General features: G+C 53.0%; 1 protein-coding gene across 1 annotated transcript in view; it reads left to right on the top strand.

Annotated features, from left to right (window-relative positions):
- GRIK3 (glutamate ionotropic receptor kainate type subunit 3) overlaps positions 1 to 21165 on the top strand; it is a 242660-nt gene that overhangs the window by 71841 nt on the left and 149654 nt on the right. The window lies entirely within an intron of this gene.

The raw sequence follows: 21165 nt of genomic DNA, 5'->3' as shown, positions 1-21165 counted from the left end.
TGCAACTCCGTGGACTATACAGTCCATGGACTATATTGTCCAGGTCAGAATACTGGAGTGGGTAGCTTTTCTGTTCTCCAGGGGATCTTCCCAACCCAGGGATTGAAGCCAGGTCGCCCGCATTGCAGGCGGATTCTTTACCAGCTGAGCCACCAGGGAAGCCCAAGAATACTGCAGTGGGTAGCCTGTCCCTTCTTCAGGGGATCTTCCTGACCCAGGAATCGAACTGGGGTCTCCTGCATTGCAGGTGGATTCTTAACCAGCTGAGCTACCAGGAAAGCCCATATAAGACAGGGGTAGATAAGTCAGAGGCCTTTGAAATAGCAAGTGAAGCTAGTGTCTGAGCTGCCCAAAGCTTGACTGGAAACAGGTTAAAATATTCTTTGTTCTTGGGGGAGCCTCAATACCTGGGGGAAGGATATTAATCAACCCCCTTAACAAAGAACTTCTCACTTAGCTTTTGGGAACATGTGCTATTCTCAAGGGCCACCAGTTATCTTTCCCTGCAAGGCACTGGTAATGATGGAGGGGGCAGAGACAGAGAAGGAGAAAAATAATGCTGGAGAGAGAACATGACCAGAAGGAGACAATATGAAGAGACATAGATAGAGAGGCAGAAAGAGACAGATGTATCAGCAGGTGAAACTGTGGGGAGGTGAATAAAGGTGCTCCCATAACCCATGATGAAAGTTCCTACCTTCAAGAGGCGGATATAGATGGGGTAGGGTGGTGGGGAGTGGGGGTCTGTACCATCACAGAACACCTGCCCTCTGCTCTCGGTGGAGTAAAGGGCCTGGAGCTGAATCTGGGTTTCTGTTCCCAGGTGCTTGGGAACCAGGTCTTTCAGAAGAGGCTCAGTTGATGAGTATATGTCATTCATATACTGACTCTTATTGATTGAGTGGTTACTATGGATCACAGATCCATTATCTCAATTAATTCTCACAACAAGGATATATTTTTGCCATTATTAGCCCCATTCTACAGATGAGGAAACTGAACCTTTGGAAGTTGAAATAACCTTCCTATCAGTGGCGAAGTTGGGCTCTAACTCAGGCCTGTCTCCAAAGTGTATCTTCTTTGCCCTCCTGTCATTCACCTCTCATCATACACCTTCCATGGGCACTGCCTAAAGACTCCTCTTGCCCACACCCCTCTGTGTCTGTCCGGCTGCATTTTCTTCTTGGTTTTCCCTCCTACTTCCTCTTACCTCCTGTTCTGTCACCTCCCACACAGCCGTACCACAGACTGTGGTTCTGAGTCCTGGTGTTGTCTTTTCTCAGCTAGACCCACGGATCTCTGCTCCCTTAGGTCCAATGTTAGGCCCCTCAAAGGCCTATAGCGTGTATATGGTGTGACCCCCTAGGTGGGGGCCAATCAGCTCCTCCTGGGCATGGAGATGGGAGCAGAAAGCCAGAACAGGCTGGACAAAAGCAACAGTTAGAAGCACTACTCAGGCCTTGTGTTGTCCAGTAGAAGGGGCCCAGGACTGAGCACATGGCCCCTGGTATCTCAGCTTTCAGTAGGGAAGGGATGACCAGGGGCTATGAAAGAGAATGGAGGACCAGAAAAGCTCTCCTAGGCACCCAAAGACCTCTCTGACTCCATGACAGTACAGCTCAAACTATACTATCATTTTCAACTCATGCAAATTGGGTCTGTGCACAGGTGATTGGAGGGATGAGAGGAAAGTTCACTGGTTTTCCTCTGTCTTTTATCCTTAATGCTTCTGACGCCAGTTACTTCCTCCCCCCGCCCCGCCACACCAAGTAATTATCCAGTTTTCTGCAGACACTGACTGGGTATCCTATAATTTAACTCAATTTTGACCCAATCTACTGGAGTTAGTATCAGATTTCGTGGGTTAAGGTGCTCAGTTCCAAAGACTGCCTCCACTTCAGACACCAGTCACAGGCAGCAGGTCCCCAGGATACCCACACTTCTGTGTAACTTGGCTATAAACTGGGGGTTCTCACAACCTCCTCCTCAAGTTAGATAGTTCTAACAGTTCACAGAACTCAAAGAAACTTACTTATGTTTAGCAGTTTACTATAAATTAAGGGATATGAGCAAGGACATAGATGAACAACCGCAGGTGCAGAGGAAAGAGCTTCTGTCCCTGTGGAGCTGAAGTGACCCACTCTGCTGGCTGATGGATGTGTTCACCAACCTGGAATTTCTGTGAACCCACACTGATCCAGAGATTTCTATGGAGGCATCATCACATAGACATGATCAATTATTACCCAGTCCCTGGTGTCTTTCCCCTCCCGGGGCTCACCACTAGTGGGGCTGACCACTCCAAGTTTCTGATCGTGGCTTGGGCTTTCTGATGACCAGCCCGTATCCAGAAGCCCACCAAGAGTCATCTCGTTAGAACAAAAGACATTTCTGTTGCCCAGGAAATTCCAAAGGATGTATAAGGTCTGTGTAAAATACTCCTATCAACTCCATCACTGAGGAAATTACAAGGATGTTAGGAACGTTGTCAGGAACTGGGGTCAAAGATCAAATATTAGTAGGAGGTGGGGGGCAGAGACCAAATAAATCTTATAAAGTCACAGGTAACCCCTCAGGACAAAAGATAATTACATTAATACACAGCTGGCTGGATTAGCACTCTTGGTGGGGGCCTCTCACCAGCCAGCATCCCCTATGGCCCAGCATCTATTGGGATCATGGGCCATATTTCTCTTTCAGAGCAAAACTTGTGTTTCGGGTGGGGTTGAGAAGTGCCGTCTCAGCACGATGCTTCCCCGGCTAATATAGCAGTGTGAAGGCTCATCCCTGGAAGGGCAGATTAATCATTTCCGCCTGGAGTCACCATCCGGGCCAGATTTACGGTGGCGGGAGCATGGGAGCCCCAGACTTTATGGTCTTGTAAATTACAGAGCTGCTTGTGCAAGAAGCAGGCTGGGCTGTAAATCATGTGTAAGTGCTTGTAAATTGGGAAACAAATAGTATTTTTGCTTAAATTACCCTCTTTGCCATGTTTCTTAGGGAATTGAGGTTCCATAAAGGACCTTTAACCTCACTGGGACCAAAATTCCCACTGGGACTCAATATAAACCATCTCAAAGTCTTTCAAAGCCACATCCCAGCTGGTCTGGAGGCCTTAGGGTCAAATGGGGAAGAATTGACTGCGGTTGTCATAAATCCCTCTTTTAGGCAGGCATAATCCACATTCTCCTGGGGCCTCCTCCCCACCCCCACCCGCCCCCGGCTTCATTTCAAATTAACCCCAGTCCCAGCTGGCCCCTCACTACAGCCAGTCCTCCCCAGGGCTCTGGGAGGACAAGCTCACGTGCGCTGCAGAGAATCCGATTTCATTCCTCCTTCTCCCCCACGCAAAGGCAGTGACTCACTGTGTACTGGTAAGCGTGGCCTCTGTGTTAAGACGCTATCTGCTGGCTTTTTCTCATCTTTTCCCATTTCAATGAAACTACATTTATAATCTTTTTGCCTGCCTTGGTCAACTTTGAAGAGTCATTAAATTTGCTGATAGGCAGCCTGGCAAACTTTAATTGAATCAGGAACCATGGGCTCCTAGAAGGTTCAGCCTTCAGGGGACCTTGGGGACCACATAATTCAGCTGCTTCATTCGACAGATGAGGAAATAGAAGCCTGGGATGGTTAAGTGACTTGCCCAAGGTCGTACTCTGAGGGAGGGCAGCTCTGGGATGAGAGCTGAGCCTCCCTGCTCAAGTGCGGCGCGCTTTCCGCTCCGCAGGGCGGGGCCCCTTGGATATAGCTGTCACTTGTACGGCTCTGCTGTGCGATGAACCCTAACAGGATCAACAGGCATTTGTCTTATTACTGGGAGAATTAGCTCATTTCAAATCCTTCCCCAGGAGACTGGGGCTGTGATGGGGGCCCCTGGCAGCTCTGGGAGCTTCCTTATGGGCTCTGGCATATGATTTTTGTCAGATGCCTTGGAAACTCCACTTTGTGAAGTGGCGCTTGAGGCTTGACTTTGATGCGCAGTTACAGCTGCACTGATCACATCATGTGGTTGCAGGGAGAGGAGCGGAAAGGACATGAATGGCCTTGGATCCAGGCGGGGCTGCTCACTGTGGATGTGGTCTTGCCCAAGTCACCCCCCTGAGCCTTGGTCTCCTCAGCTGTGAAATGGGCCTCAGGAGCTTTCCCTGGCAGTGTTCCTGTGAAGACAACAGATACAGAATGAGAAATCATCTAGGCACATGGCGAGCCCTCGTCCACGCTGGTTGTATCAGAAGGGCAGAGGTGTGGAAAGTGAAAGTGGAAGTCGCTCAGTTGCGTCTGACTCTTTGCGACTATATAGTCCATGGAATTCTCCAGGCCAGAATGCTGGAGTGGCTAGCCTTCCCATTCTCCAGAGGATCTTCTCAACCCAGGGATCGAACCCTGGTCTCCCACATTGCAGGCAGATTCTTTACCAGCTGAGCCACAAGGAAAGCCCAAGAATACTGGAGTGCTGAGCTATGAGGGAAGCCCCCTGAGATGTGGGGCTTTGGGTTTTAAATGACCTGAACTTGTCTGGGAGGCTCTATATGTAAGAAGAGGGAGAGGGATAACTGTGTGGAGGGCATCCGTGCTCATGTGGAGTCTGGGGGCTGACTTCCTGTCCTTCGATCCTCATCAGCCATGCTAGCCGAGGCTGCCGGGCCAGAGGTCATGAGCCCTCTCCACAGGGAGGTCGCCTGAGCTCTGACAAACCCTGAACCTTCAGCTGGTACCTCTCTGGGCAAAACAAGGTGAGGGGGATACTGTCTAGAGAAGGGCTACAGGGTCGTCCAGAGGGCTGGCCCGCCACGGTAGATGAGGAGCTCCCACAAGGATGGCGCTCTCCTGCTGCTCTTCATACATCACTAGGACTAGAAATTTCAAGCACAGGTTCAAGTCCCGGGCCCACCACTTCCCAGCTGAGCCACTTTGGGCGAGCTCCCGAACCTCTCTGAGCCTCAGATGTCCAGAGGGAGTGAGTCCCAGTACACAGCTCAGAGTGGCTGTGAGGCTCATTGAGATAACGCCAAGAAAGAGCTTAAAACGGTGTCTGCCATGGAGAAAGGTTTCCTCGACATTGTGGTTATTCATGGAACTCCCAGGCCTCCTTCCGGGCCAGCAGGAAACCACCGGGAAGCGTGACGGGTGTGACTTTCATGTTCAGCCCGGCGTCCTGAGTGTCCTGGTCTCAGGAGGCTGAGCAGGAGGATTGTTTATTCCTGGAGCTGTTTTCTCCACCGCCTGCCTCCCCCAGACATACTTAAGGAGCCAAGTGGGCAGGAGGCACGAGGGAGCCCTGCCAGCCTGATGGAGTGGAAGACTGCGGACAGCTCCTGTGGACAGACAGATGGAGCAGCAAACATTGGGCCGGCGGCCCCCTGCCCAGCACCTTGACCCCAGGCCTGGCCTGGCCTGGCTTAAGGCCCTCCTCCTCCTCCTCTCCCCCTTCCTGCATCTCTCTCCTCCCTGACCCTGGCTGCTTCTGTCTCTTCTACCCTTCCCGTCCTTGCCTTTGCTCCCCCTTGCCTCCACCCACCCCACATAGTTGTTGCCTGTTTATCTGCCTCTGTGAGCTTTTCCTCTTTCCTCCCTTCCACTCCTTCCCTTTGTATGGGCTTTGTCTGTTTTGACCCTCCTCTCTGGCTCTCCGTCTCTCTCTCTCTGATCTTCTCTTCTCTGCTCGTCAATTGTCTGGCTCATTCTTTCTCTCTGTGTGTCTCTTTCTCTAATTTGTTTGTTTTCCCTCCTTCCTCCCCCCACCTGTCCCTCTGCATGAACTCCCTCTCCAGCCTTCGACCTGCTCCCCTCAGGGTTGATCAGCCTGCGCTGCGGACATGCCTGGCTCTGCTCAGGTCTCTTAGGTCTTCTTTACCTGCTGGGTGGCTCAGCTCTCTTTCTCCTTCCCTGCCCCTTCCCCCAGAAGCCAGAAGCATCACTTCAATTCTTTTCTAAGTGGATTCTGGGCTGTATCCTCCTAGAGCATGTATCTGGGGGAGACCTTGAATCCTTTGGAGCAGAAAATACGGGGACTTGAACTTAGTACACTCTACCCATGGCCATTTTCTGAGCACAGACAAAACTTCCATTCGATGAGGATTTGTGGGGCCCACTGTGTGCCTAGGACTGTGGGAGAGAGAAGAGAAATGCTAGAGTGCCCACTTGCAAGGGTCTTTCTACCTAGTTGTGGCTGAGAAACTAACACATCCTTGTGGAATTGTTCAGAGGCAGGTACTGGGCAGTTGGGGAAAACAGCCATCCACCAGGGGGTCTGGAGTTGTTAGGGCCAGCCCCAGCCCCTCCCCAGTACTTCCTTGGGTCTCCCTTCCTTTAGAAACCCTTTCATGTCATCCCCAACAACCTGGATCCAGTATCCTTCATTCTCATTCCAAGGGCACTTGTATTCAGGCTCTGAGACCAGTGGTCACAGCATATTGAAATCCCCTGGCTGGATTTCTCTGTCCTCCACCCCATCAGGCTGGAAGCTCCCCAAGATCAAGGACAGTTGGCTTTTCTGGTCCCTGCCAGAGTCCCCTGTGCCTAGCACAGTGCCTGGTGCAGAGAAGGGACACATTCTGAGCTCTTCATGAGAAAAGCTGGGGAAATAAGAAAATGTGACCTGAATTACAGCAGGATAACCTTGTTGCAAGGGTCTTTGCATCCTTCGGCAAAGTGATTTTGTCTGGTACATGCCAGCTCTGCCATCTCCAGGCTTTAGTGTTGGGGTGGCAGGACCTTGAGCTCGCTTGGTCCAGCTCTCCCAGGTCACAGAGGGGCATCTGGTGCCCATGCTGGGCCTGGTGTAGAGGGAGTGGAGGAAGGAAGGGCTCCCTCGGGCTCTGCCTGGGGCCAGCATCCCTGCTTCCTCTTCTGGATGGCTGCTTCCCAGAAGATGCCACCTCTCACCGTGCCTGTTGCTGTCTTTGTCTCTGCCCCTGGCTATCTCTCTGTCTGCCACTGTCCTCGTCCTCTCCTGGTTTCTTTTTTTTTCCCCCTCTGATGGGATAATTATGCTAATCAGCCTGTCAGAACAAAGATAATTTGTGGTGGGCTATTATTTCAGACTTTGGAATTCAGGCCGAGGCCCCTTTCCTGCCTGCCTCTGCATGCTGTTTGACCTGTGGCTCAGGGTCTGAGCCAGGCAGGTTTGTTGAGGGAGGGGTGGTGGGCATTCGGGGGCAGATGGCAGGGTAAGGGTGTGGATGAGTGCATAGGTGTGTACATGCAGTGTACAGGGCCCACTTCTGCACAGGCACACGCTGCATGAGATGCCTGCAGACACCAGCAGAACGTGGAGAGGCTAATCAGAGCCAGTGGCCCTGTACACTGCCTGTATACACCTACGCACTCATGAGCTTCCGGCTTCTGGCTTCCCCTCTGGGGTGGGTGACCACTGACCGCCCCAAAGCTCTGATAGTACTGACATGCACATGGTGGTCCCCTGATACAGGCCAAACCAATACCCTTTCTCCTCTGGGGCTTTGAACCCCATCCTCCACTCTAGCCAGTCCTGGGCTGGAAGGGGCCTTGGCACATTCACTCACTGGATGCAGTCGGTCATGACTGTGGGGAAACGGGGCTGGTGTGCCAGGCAGCAGGGCCAGAGGGGTAGTTCCGTGTCCCTGGGAACTCCAGGGTCTAAAGATACGCATTCACGAGGACCCAGGTTTAGCAGCGGGAGTCCTGGAGGTGCCAATGGGGCGAGCCCAGAGACTGGACACAGAATTCTGGGCCACCCTGCCTGCTCGTGTTTCTCTGAGATTCTGAAATGGGTCAGGGGAGAGTGGCCTCCACCAGGTAGGAAACAAGAACCCCGGAGGCCATACATATGGCATTCTTGCCTTCAGTGTCCCCTTCCTTCTCCAGGGGCCACCAGTCCCCTCACCTTCCTCTCACATTCATCCACTTGACAATATTTATTGAGCAACATGAGTTTGAGTAAGCTCCAGGAGTTGGTGATGGATGGGGAAGCCTGGCGTGCTGCAGTCCATGGGGTCACAAAGAGTCAGACACGACCGAGCGACTGAACTGAACTGAGCAGGGGCCAAGAACTGTGTCAAGCACTGGAGTTACAGAGGATGCTTGCCTGATGGAGCACAGTGCAGACTCACAGAGCTTCTCACAGCCTCGCCACTCCCTGCCCCAGCCTGGGAGTTCCCTGCAGCATAAATGTCTCCTTCTGTCTCTCTTAGTAAGAGTACAGGCCCCTGACCAGTCTTATTCAGGGGCTGGTTTGTTTGAGCCTCAGCCTTATACCTGTCAAGTGGGCGTTGTGCTCCTTGCCTCCCAGAAATGTCAATGAGGCGATGGAGGGATGGTGTCTGGTACTCTATGGGGCTCAAAGCATGGTGGCTCCACCTCCACCCCACCGCCATCATTCTCTTTCTCCTACCACCACCCCCAATACACCCAGCCTCCTCTCTGCCCTGTCCTGGCATTTGGCTGTTATAAAAAAACTCATCCAGCCCATCTATAAATTCACCTTTAAGGCTGGCCTCCTCTGCCCCAGCCCAGCCCCTGTCCACTAGGCTGCTTTCCCTTTCCTCTTGGCTTCAAAGGGCCGATCCATGCTAGCCCCTCTGGGTGGAGTGCTACCCCCATCCATCCTTCTCCAAGCATCTTCCTTCTCCAAGCATCTTCCTGCTCGTCACCCCAGACCAGCCTGAGTCCTGCTCTGCAGCGGGTCGCGGGGATGGGTCTTGCCTCTCGTACCCTCATAGGTGCTCAGCCTCACCCAGAGAGACGCAGATGAGTCCACTGGACAGTGGGTGCTCTCAGGAAAGGGCCTCCGAGAAAGGGATGGTTTGAATGACCGCGTGATGGAGTAACTGAGAGATGGATGAGTATTATCTCTAAGAAAGGGGATCCGGAACTTAAACAAATGAACAAAAACCCTTTTATTTCAGAACACTTCAAAATATGCCAAAGGAGAGAGACTGGACAAGTGAGTCCTCATGTGCTCATCAACTCAATTGTCAGCTCGGGGCTGGTCCTGCCTCGTCGATTTCCCACCTGCCTCTGAGTGATGGGAGCACCTGCAGGAGCTTTCACTCTGTGCTCCCTGTCCCTTCCCAAGAATGCTGGGGCTCTGGGTCCGGCTCATTTTAGGAGTCTTCTAAGACTGCCTCGGCAGTGCTGATGGGGTGCGCAGGCCGAGGGAGGGTGGCGGACGTGAACCCGGCAGCCCTCCTCTCAGAGACAGAAACCCACCGGCCGCCGGCCAGCACGGAAAGAGTTAGCGGCAGTCCTCCCTTTCTCTGGTGTGCAGTTGGCATGCCGCCGTCCTGGTAAATTGTGGTGGTTTTGCAATCGAGGCTTTGAGTCATTTAAATGGCTGTGGGTGAGATGCTGCACTGACTCACTTCATCTTCCTAAGTAACTTTCCTCTCTTGTGCTTGTGCTTACGCAGCACCGGGCGGTCTCATCAAGGCGGCTGCCAGACCCTGCTGCTCGCCCGCCCGCCCGCCCGCCAGCCTGCACCCCCAGCTCCCTCCTCCAAGGGCTTCCTCCCCCTCTGCTGCCCTGGCTCAGCGCAAGCTGGCTTAGCAGGAAAGGGGAGAGGTCGCTGTTGGAAAGGTGGGTGTCAGAGCTCCCGGTGCTCCATGCCCCAGGCTGAGGACCGAGACGGATGAGCAGGACGCCTTGACTCCTGCCCAGGGGTCTTCCACATGACACACTAGCTGTCGAGGGAGCCTGGAGGCCTGGGAGAGGAGGCGGCACCCAGACTCTGTGTCTGAGCACTGTTGCCTACCAGTCCCGAGAATCCTGTCCAGACGCCAGGCCTTGGCTGTGAAGGCCTCGGTCATAGCAACCCCCCAGGGGTGACCAGCCAGAACACCAGACCCTGGCCCTGTTGGCAGTGAGGGGAGCCTCGTGTGGAAGGCCTGCAGACACTCTGTGGCTGTGTGTGTGAATGTACGCGTGTGCAGCGTGTCTGCCTGTGTGTGTCCTGATCCTGAATGCCTTGGTACTTTGGATGCGTTCACATCTGTACGGCATGTACCAGGGTGTTTCGAGCCTTCTGCTGTCGTGTCCGCATATACGTGTGCTTCAGCGTGTGTATGTTTTGTGTGCTCTGGGTGTACCTGGTATCTTTTAGCATGCGAGTGTGTGTGTGCGCTCTGTGTGACTGCTGGAGTCTGTGTTTGTCCTACTATGCCTGTGTGTGGCCACATGTGTGGGTGCCCCGAGTCCCCCTGTACCCAGGCAGTGTATGTGGTGTGTCTGTTGTGAGTCTGTGCCGTGTGTCTCTGCCTGTGTGTTCGGATGATGTGAGGGTCTGTGATGACTCAGTGCACTTGAGTTTCTCTTGTGTCAGTGCCGTGCATGTGTTCACGCCTCCGTCAGCCTCTCTGCTTCTGTGTGCGTTTGCATGCTTGCCCACATGTGCGTGTGTGACCCTGTCTCTCGAGGTGAATGGGGGTGGGGGAAGCACAGTCAGGGTGGTGACTGGTCAGGCCCGGCCCGGATGTCCTGCGCCTGCCCCTTCCCATCCGCTGTCGGGTTGAGGACAGGCCGGCCAGGCCCTGCCATCAGCCAGGTGGGCTGTCACTCAGCCACAGCCTCTATTATAGGAGGGGAAGCAGCTGACTGGCAGACAGATGTGCTCACCCTGAGCTTCAGTGAATCTGTGAGCTCGAGGCCCATTTTGGGCACCCCTGCCTCTGCGGAGGGCTGTTGAGGGCTCCCCAGAGCTGGGGGCCCACGTGAGTAAAGCCTCTGCCCATATGGCCTGACACACCACCATCTAACACAGAGCCAGCTTGGGCTTTCCTGCCTGCTCTTGAAAGAATAGGGCCTTGCCCAGGGCTCCTATGGGCCCCTGCACACGTGTTTGTGTGTGTGTGTGTGTGTACACATAGGAGTGTGTCCCTCTGGGCATACCTGCAGGCCCTTGTCCATTCTCCCCTCGTGTGCTGAAGCACCTTCGTGTGGCCTGAACTTGTGTGTCCCTGCATGTCTGTGCTTGGTGTTACCCGTGATATGTATGTGTGGGTGTTTGTCCTCATGTGTATGCAGGATACGCATGTGCCTCTGCAAACGTGTGCATGGATCTGTCTATGTGTGTGTGGCTGCGGGGGGTGGTTTGCTGTATATCCTCTTTTCCCCAGCTTCCTTATACTAGCCAGTCTGTCTTTTGGAAGTTTGCTGTCATTTCCTCCCCTGAAGGACATCCACAAACCTTTCTCAGTGCTGGGCCCTGGGAGATACAGGCAGGAGCGAGCACAGCTTGGGTTCCCATGCCTCTCAGGCCAGTGCAGGGGCAGCATCCCCGGCCTGGGACGTAAGGCATGCTCGAGAGACAGGGATGTTCCGCCAGGTCCAGGTCCTCTGTGCCTCTGGTCCTCTGTCTCCACCTATAGAAGCCACCTCTGTCTTCAAGGATTCCTTCTTGAGCCCCCTTTTCAGGACTAAAGACACAGGCTTTGCCTTCCTCATGCCTACATGGCAGCACCAGACATCGTGCTCCTGGGAGATCCCTTTTCTTCAGGGACAGTAGGTTTCCCGAGCCAGGGCTGGGGCCAGCAGCCAGCTTGGAAGAGGGGGGCCAAGGGCAGGGGCAGCAGGGGGAGCACTGCAGGGGCAGCACTCTGGGGAGAGACGGGCATGGCGGTGGCTCCCTGGTGCCCGCAGTGCCATCCTGGGAGTCCTCTTGTCACTCTCTGGCTGCACTTCCCTGCAGTTTTCCCATTCAGACTGTTCGTTCTCAGGGTCCCTCTTTGCATCCTCTGCAGGGAGCTCTGCCAGGGCCACACTTTGATTGTTGTTGAGCCAACAAAGCCCTCGTGAGTATCTCCTCTGAGCTCCAAGCCCCAAGTCTCCCACAACTTGCTCCACGTCTCCACGTGGAGACCACAAAAGTGCCCAACCCCCAGCCAGCGGCACCTGCAGGGCTCCTGTTCCACAGACTGGGAAACCACAGTTTCACTGCTGACTCCTTCCCATCCATCTCCGCTCCCCTCACCTGGCCCATCACTCTCTTGTAGGTTTCCCTTTCTAAGGGTGCCCGGAACAATTTTCTTCTCTCCATCCTTTCTGCCACTCCTGCCCTGGGCCACTGTGATTGCCATCTCTGCTGCTCTCCTGCATCTGCTCTGGTCCCACCCCTTCATCTGTTCCACCTATGGTATCTGCACATTCCATCATGGGGACCCCCTGCTTAAAGTCATCAACAGCTCCCCATTGGTCTTACAATAAGACTCTAGCTCTGTGCTAGGCCCACTAGTCCCTTCAGTCCATTAATTTCTCTTCATCCTGCAGACCTCTGCTCAGCATCACACATCACACATCAGAGAGGACTCCTCTGACCTCTCCTCCTTCCCAACTTGTGCCAGGCCAGGTCATCCTGCCACCTGCTCTGACCACACTGAGCACCTCTTAGCACTTGCAGCGACAAAAGTGAGATGCTTATTAGGGATTATCTATTTCATTAGCTTCCGAGACCTCCTCTAAGGGCTCTGAGGCCAGGGCCGTATCAGCGTTTGCCCAGTGCCGGCAAGGAGGTTCACAGTCTGCAGACTGGGAGCTCGGCAGATGTGTCTTGATGAATGGGTGAGTGGAAGGAAAAACGAGTGGAGAGAGCCCCATCTCTTTCTCCTTTTTCCTCCTCCTCCTCCAGGCAGTCCTGGGTCAGCCTGTAGAGCCCTTCAGAGGAAGGTGTGGACACCTAATGGTTCACTGATGCTCCCTGTGACCTTTCTCTACCTGGAGAGCTTCCCCTTGTCACCTGGCAAGGGAAAGCTCCCTTTGAAAGTTCCCTTCCTGGGGAGGACTTCCCTGGCACCACAGGTAAGTTAGACCCCTCCTAACACTCTCTATTGTGGTATCTTGTCTTTTTCCTCCAAGCACTTAGGCAGTTGAATGTCATTCATTCACATGCGTCTTAATTGTTTGTTTGTCCCATCAAACCATAAGCTCTCTGAGGACACAGATCACATCTTTTTATTCCCCACTGGTTACCCAGAGCCTTCTTGGCACTCAGTAGATGCTCAATAAGTGTACACATGAATGAATGAGAGATTGTGTTATGTAATTTATTTTCCAACTTTGCAATGGATCCATTTTAGAGGTGAGAAAACCAGGGGCCAGAGAGGCTGAGAAGCTCACCAGTGGTCTGGAGATCATGAGAGGTAGAGTAGGGATTCAAACCCAGGTTTGTCCCATTCATTCATTCAGGGCCTGCCCTGTGCCTGGGACTGGGGCACAGAGGTGAATCATCAGACTTGCTGCCTGGGAGATGTCTCGGGCCAGCTGAGGGTCTGACCCAGATGATGGCCATTGGGAAGGACAGACAGAAGGAGGTGGTGGGGGCCCTGCAGAGACTTCCTGGAGGAGGTGTTCTTTGAGTGGGGTTTTGAGGGATGCGTAGGCATCTGTCACTGCGTGGTGCGTATTGCACAGCAGAAAGAGCACCGGACAGGGTCAGGAGGCCTGGGCTTCACTCATTTACCATGCCTCCCACCCATGACTTTGGAAACTCACTTTCTGCCCCGAACTGTTTCCACATCTATAAAGCAAGGTGGTTGATCCTCTCTGCCAGTGAAAGGCTCAAGTGGCTGATTGGCAGGACACTGGTTTTCCTTCACTCCTCCCCTTACAAAGGCCCTGGAGTGGGGGGCTGTTTGGTGGTGAGAAGCATGGGGCAGCGGCTGGGCTCACTTCCTTCCCTCTGCCCCCTGCCTCCCAGCACCCCCACTGCCCGCTCCTTCCTCCCTCCTGCTTCCCTGTTCCTACTCCCTCCTCTTCCTCCTCGTGCCCCTCCTCCTGTCCTCTCCTCCCTGCCCCCATCCTCCTTTTCCTCCCTTCTGGGCCTCCTCCCATTCCTCTCCTTCTGCCCTGCCCTAGGGGGAGAGCACAAAGGGTAGTCATAGTTAATTTAGGCTCAAGTAGCTGGTCACCTGGAAACAAGGCCAGTCCCCCGGCACAGGGCCTCAGCCATGGCCTCATTAATCTGCACAAGACCAGCCTTGTCAGTGCTGATCTAAGTAGGGCAGAAGCCACGCTGCCGTGGAGAAGGGACCTGGTGCTCTGGCCGGTTGGCCCCCAGCGGTCACATGGCCAGCCCCAGGTGTGCGGTGGGAGGAAGACAAGGAAGAAGCAAGGAGAAATGAAGACCCTGGGGGTGTCTGCGGTCCCATCCTCCCTATGTCCTTGCTGCTAGCTTGAGGACTCCTGGGCTTCTACCGTGCCTTCCTTGTATGTGTCCGTGACCACAGTCCACTCCTCCCCACCCTCCCCTCCTCCCCGAATGCAGGGCTATGTTGTCCCCCCTTCAGAGGGAGGGTGCTGCAGAGCTTGGGGTCCCCAGTTCCCGCCTCTGCTCGAGTGCACGGACCCTCAGACAACTTCTGTGTCCAGCCTCGTGGCTGCACGCCTCTGCCATGGGAGAGCTGGGTGACCCCAAGCAGCTTGGCTCCCTCCACAGAGCCACCTCCTCCTGACCCCAGACCTTCTCCTCTGCTGGGTGCTGCTCTGGGACGTTTTCCCTGCAGGGCTGAGTACATTGCCTCTGTCCTGCCTTGGCTAATATGTTTAGAAGAACCTCTGACCCCAGCCTGCAGCAGAGGTTCTGCCATGCCCCACCTTAGGCTTCAACTGGCCTATTCACAGTAGCATCATAGGCCCCAGCATTCGGGGGAGACGGGGAATGGAGGTGAGGGGGAGTGTGTAATTGATAGGTCAGAGTGCATGATCACTTGTGACATCAGCTTCCGCAGACTGTGACCCCCAAAGCCCTAGTTCGGCTCGGCAGTGAGGGAAACAGCACGTTTTCATCCAGACAGCCCCTGAGGATAAACTGGCAAAGGTCGTGAAGGCTCTTGCCTTTCCCAAAGCCAACTGTGCAGCAGGCTGGAGGGTGCCAGCTGGGCCACCGTGTCCATCACACGTTCCCCCGCTCTGAGCAGCTCGCCAGCTGCACAGCCTGCCTGGCACAGCCCAGCCCAGTCCAGCCCAGTCCAGAAGCAGGTTGCCGAGTCTATTCTAGCTTTGCTTCTGAAAATCTGATCCATTCGGAATGCAGGAAGATGGATGTAAACATTGGCTACAACCTGACTGCCCAACTGTTGGGATTTGTCAAGGGAATTATGGAGCATCTACATTTTTTTATGGGAAAATATTTTATTGAATGGAAAAATGTTATTTTATACATGGAGAAATGACTTGAAAGGACCTGCACCACAATACAGACAGTGATTTTTCCAGATGGTGCAGTTATAAGTGCTATTAATTTTTTTTCTATTATTCAGTGGATGTGTATTTTGTAAGGAGAGATGAGTATATTTCAGAGTCTGAGTTTGAATGCCAACTGATCTAGTCTCAGCTGTGCTGTCTTTGGCAAGCCAGCTCTCCTTTCAGAGTACCAATTTCTACACCTCTAGGACTGGGTAATAAAAATCATTTCATATTAGCATTGTCCCGAGAAAGAAAATGAGATTGTGTGTGTGTACATACTGAAGCAGAAGCTGGTACATATTTAGAGCAACTCCAGTGTGATGGGCACATAGGTAGCCTGGATTCAAATCCTGACTCTGATACTTACCAGCTGTGTGAGTTTGGAAAAGCTGCTTAACCACTCTGCACCACTGTTTCTTGTCTTTAAAAAATGGGGTTATTGGGAACACGTGTACACCCGTGGTGGATTCATGTCAATGTATGGCAAAACCAATACAGTATTGTAAAGTAAAATAAAGTAAAAATAAAAATTAAAAAAAATGGGGTTGTTATAAGGGATAAAGCATTAGTAGCACAATCATGTTTGACTCTTTGTGACCCCATGGACTGTGGCCCGCCAGACTCCTCTCTCCATGGAGTTTTCCAGGCAAGAATACTGGAGTGGTTTGCTGTTTCCTACTCCAGGAGATCTTCCCGACCCAGTGATCAAACCTATGTCTCCTCTGTCTCTTACATTGCAGGCAGATTATGTACCATTAATTAATTATGTACCATTCATTAATATATGAAACACACTTAATATGGTGCTTGTATACAGCAGGTGCTCAATAAAGGCTAGCTGTTATTCTGGTTCTTATCATTTTATTATTGAATATGTATTCTTTCACTTTCTTTTCAGGCCATTAGGATTCAGAGGCTCGAGGAGCCATGGGGGTCACCTTTTTCAGAGAAGGTTCTTCCCGCCAGTTTCAGAGTCAAACAGACAGGGATCCTCTGGTGACTTCAGTCAAGGGGCTGGAGGCCACCAGGAAGATTGGGGTTCTCTGTAACAGCTGGGGTCAGAGATCAGATTGGGGTGATAGGGTTCAGTCTGGGCTCAGGATTGGGACTAATTTGGGGCCCAGATCTGTCTCGTGCTCCCCAGTGGAACCAGACAGTCTGGGGTCTGATCCATGCTGCTGGCTGGGCATCCAGAAAGGACCTTGCCATGGGTCCAAGCCTCACTCTTCGAGTGAATCCATCCTTTAACTTGTTTCAGCATCCCCACAGGCCCCGTGATACCTCCCTTCCCAGGCAGACTGAATCCCCCAGCAGTGCCCTTGACCTGTCCTCCCCAGGAGTTGCCCACTGTGTCCTGGCCTCTGAGCATCCTCCAGCGCGAGGAGCATCCAGCTCAGCTTGGGTGTGGGGGAGGAGCATACCTGCCCCCCCAACCCCATACCTGGGCCCCCAACCTTGGCTGTACTTTTAGAATCATTCCTGCCTGTCCACCTGGTGGGCAGTGGGCTGGAGACAGGGAGGCCGGCTGCCCCTTTCCCCAGGCAATGACAAGTTGATGGAAGGCCCAGATGCTCCCTAGAGCCAAGCTGGGCTCCTGTGCCGGCCCTCGCTGGTGATGAGCAGGCACGGAGCTGTGTGCACAGATGGCCCTGCATGTGCTCATAATTTGCCAGAATAAATAGTTATTATTAATCTCCCCTGTGCTTTCCTTCTTCCCCTTCCTCTCCTATTTACTGTCCGTCCTAGGCTGATAAGGAAGCGCTTGAAGGCAGGGCCTGACTTGTGCTCTTCTTGTTGCCCCAGTGCCTGGTTCAGGACTGGCACACAGTAGGTGTACTCTCAGCATGAAGCCAAGCACATAATTGCTCCTTCCTCGTCCCTCCATCATAAGAGTTCTTCCAAACAAGATCTGTGCACACTAGGGTTTTGGCCAACTCAGGCTGGCACACAGTAGATGCTTTCTTGGCCTGGATCCTGGCATAGAGTAGGGCCTCTCTCAGCATGGGACCTGGCTCATAGTAGAAATTCATCCAGCATGATATTGGACACACAGTAGGGCCTCAGCCAACCCAGAGTTTGGTTGGGAATAGGTAGGTTTCAGACAAATATTTACCAAATCAAGTTTTCATCCTCTCTGCTATGCTCAAGAAATACTTATAAAGTACTTAGTATGTGCCCACTTTGGTACCAGGTATTGTGAGGATTGCTTCTTGGGAGAAAAGCTATGTCAAACCTAGATGTGCTGTGCTGTGCTAAGTTGCTTCAATCATGTCTGACTGTGACCCTATGGACTATAACCCAGGTTCATCTGTCCATGGGATTCCCCAGGCAAGAATACTGGAGTGGGTGGCCAGGCCCTTCTCCAGGGGATCTTCCCAATTCTGGAATCAAACCCACATCTCGTATGTCTCCTGCATTGGCAGGTGGATTCTTTACCACTAGCACCTCCTGGGTAGCCCTATGACAAACCTAGACAGCATATTAAAAAGCAGAGACATCAGACATCACTTTGCTGGCATATTAAAAAGCAGAGACATCAGACATCACTTTGCCGACAAAGGTCCATACAGTCAAAGCTGTGGTTTTTCCAGTGGTCATGTAGGTAGGTGAGAGGTAGACCAAAGAGAAAGCTGAGAGGCAAAGAATTGATGCTTTCAAACTGTGGTGTTGGAGAAGACTCTTGAGAGTCTCCTGGACAGCAAGGAGCTCAAACCAGTCAACTCTAAAGGAAATCAACCCTGAATATTCATTGGAAGGACTGATGCTGACGGTCCAACACTTTGGCCACCTGATGTGCAGAGCCGACTCGTTGAAAAAGACCCTGATTCTGGGAAAGATTGAGGGCAGGAGAAGGGAGTGACAGAGGATAAGATGGTTGGATGGCATCACTGACTCAGTGGATATGAGTTTGAGCAAACTCTGGGAGATGGTGAAGGACAGGGAAGCTGGGCCTGCTGCAGTCCATTGGGTTGCAAAGAATCAGATACAACTTAGCCACAGAAGAGTAGCAGCAAATTATGAGAGGAGCAGGGCAGGTTAAGACAGGGACCATTCTTTCTTTTTTAAGGAACCTACAGCCGAATGATGAAGCACAGGCCCTATACAAAAACCCCATCACAAGGTGGATTGAGTTGGGTGTAAGAAGGGGGAGCTGCCTGGAGGAGGAGGTGCTGGAGATGGGTCATGTTTCCTCTGTCCTCTAAAGAGCAGAGGTGAGTGATAGAGCTGTGAGCTGTCGCAGCTGTAGGTTGGCAGGGCGGTCATTCATTTATTCAACAAGTGTCAAGTGCCTGTGATATGCTGGCACTGCTCTGAGCCCTGATGGCATGGCTCAGAATAAAAGCCTCCCCGCCTTCGTGGGGACGGCGGATCGAAAATCCAGTGTATTAGATGTCAGCTGGTGATTGTGCTTTGAGGAAACATAAAGGAGGGAAAGGGGATGGAAGACGGGAGGGGGTGAGCTCTTTTGCAAGGTTTGACATGAGGTGGTATGATGACACTTGAGCTGGAAGCTGACCCAGTGAGGGACAGAGCGTGTGGGTTAACAGAGGGAGAGCCTGGCAGACGTAGGGAAGGGGTGTGGGGGGTGCTGATTAAGAAGGGCCTTGAACACCAGGGTGAAGAATCGGGACCTGATTTTGTCATGGCAGCCAGCCTTTGAAGGCCTTTGAGCAGAGGAGGGATGTGATCAGAGCCTTAGGAAGAAGAACTGGCAGAACTGGAGGCTGAGGCCAGGCAGGGGGTGCGTGGCCATGGTCTAGGTGGGAGAGACAGGCCAGGTGGTGATGGGGAAGGGGAGGGGCAGACGCCACAGGTTATTAATGGTGGGATTGGTTGTGTGAGATCAAGGGAAGGGGGAAAACAAAAAGGCAGTGAGAGTGACTCTCACTGTGAACCCCTCCAGAGCCTCCCCTACAGCCTAGAAACGCCACAATCTAGGTCCCCTTTCCTCGCCTCCTCTTCTTTCATCTCCCTGTGTCTTTCTCTGTCTCCTTTGTCCTTCACACCCCTTCTGAGCCAATATTTTTCCCTGGAGGAATATTAAAAATCAAATTGTCAAGGCCTTCGTGGAGACCCCGTGGCCTGATGGGGCAATGGCCACATCAGAAGTAGTTAAGCGCTCTGTTTTTTTTATCGGACAGTAAAGGGTTTGCATCCCAGCTCTGCTGTTGACAAGCCACACGATGGTGGTTGAGTTAATATCACTGAACCACTGATTCCTCAGCTGTAAGATGAGAGGATGCCAGTGCTAGCCCAGGGCCCCGGCGAGTTCCGCGAGTGTGGCTGTTGCTCTTACTGTTGTTGTTCATTAACCAAATGGGAGGCTGTTAACATAGGTGGATCCTTCAGACACTACAGCCACTTTCAGGGAGGTATGACTGATTCGGAATCAGGTCGGTCTGCCCAGGTCACTCCTGATGCTGGGCATACCCAAGGGTCCAAAGTCCCCACTCCAGGAAGGCTGCCTGGAAACCACTCAGGATGGCCTTTCTGCAGCCCCCAGCAGGCACCCAACCCTCAGTCTCCCTGTAGAAGGCCCAGAGGACACTGCAGACCCTTTGATGCCCGCTGGAGCTGCAAACTCTGGGTTGCCCCAAGGCCTGGACCTCCCTTAGCCTGCACTGTGATGCCCCTGGGACCTGTGTTCCCTCAGCTCTCCTAGGGTTTGGCCCTGCCTCCCAGCCCCACGTCTCAGTTGTCAGGGCTTCCACAGAGGCTCTGGCTGCAGAACTCACTTCCGGTCTGGCCTGGGCTGGGCCCCGGGGCCAAAGCTTTAATGGTGGAACTTTTGGCACCTGTGCTATCCACTGACCACAGGCCCATGAATCCCTGGCTCTTTACCATTACCCCTAGGCTGGAACTTCTTGGGGGCCAGGAATTTGTCATCCTGGGCAAACCAGGATGCCCCAGAGGGTAAGACTCTTTGGGGCACAACAAGGGTTCACAAGGACTCAGGGGAATGAGCGAAGCATCCCCATCAGGCATGGGCTGGTAAGAGCAGAGCATCCTGCGCTGCCACGCATCAGCTGTGTGACCTTGGGCAAGCCACATAACCTCTCTGAACTTCTTTTTCTTTATCTCTGAAGTTAAGACAAGTAATTCCATCCTTTCAGGGCCAGTGCACTGATTAAATGAGATTATAAACAGCAAAAGCACATTATGTGCTGGGGAATATTGGCTGTGGATCAATACCTGAGCCATAGACTCAAGCCCTGCCTCTGACTTGATGGACAACTTTGAACCATCAATACACTCTCTCTCGGGTCCCCAGTGTCCTCCTATCTGTTGTGTGAAGGATCCGTTTAAATGATGTTGCAGGATGAGTCTTAATCATGTCACAAGTCCCTGCCAGTTCTGAAAGTCAGTGATGGGCACCTGGACATTTCCGTCCCCAGTGGAAACCTTGAGGCCTGGGAGCCCCTCCCTGCCCAGACCTGGTCCTCAAGACTGGTTCAGGGCCCTCTCTAGCTGCCCGGTCTCATCCACTCCCCCACTAGCCTCTCTCCACGCCTCTACCCCTTTCCCCCTAAACGGATGTGTTGTCCAGAAAACTAACTGCTGTGACTCCAGTGTTTATTTGGAGACAATACAAGCCGATTGAAACTGCCGCATCAGGAGAAATACGTTCTACTTAGATCTTTAAATTAGCTCGGCACCGGCCTTTGATGAGGCTGGCCTGGGAGAGGCATCTGCCCTCACGCTCTGCTGATCACTGGCCACTGCGGGCCATTTGCTTAATGAACAGTGTGGCCAGCAGCCAGGGGGCAGGACCAGCTGGGCACACCTGCTGCCCATGGGCCGCATTGGCTGGAGTGACCTCACTGTGCCCTGGCCTTGGACTTCTGCTCGGCATCCTGCCCTTCTGATTGAGGAGGACACTGAAGTCAGCTCAGTCACTGCTAATGGCCCTGATATAAAGATGGTCCCATTACTGGGTGCTTCCTGCATCCCCTGTCATGCAGGCTGAGCTCTCTGCAGACATTACCTCGTTAAAGATTAGAGCAGTCT

Source organism: Capra hircus, chromosome 3 (assembly GCF_001704415.2).
Source record: "Capra hircus breed San Clemente chromosome 3, ASM170441v1, whole genome shotgun sequence".
NCBI classification, from domain to species: Eukaryota; Metazoa; Chordata; class Mammalia; order Artiodactyla; family Bovidae; genus Capra; species Capra hircus.
The sequence above is the reverse complement of the archived record's forward strand: the minus strand, read 5'-3'. Positions and strand labels throughout refer to the sequence as shown.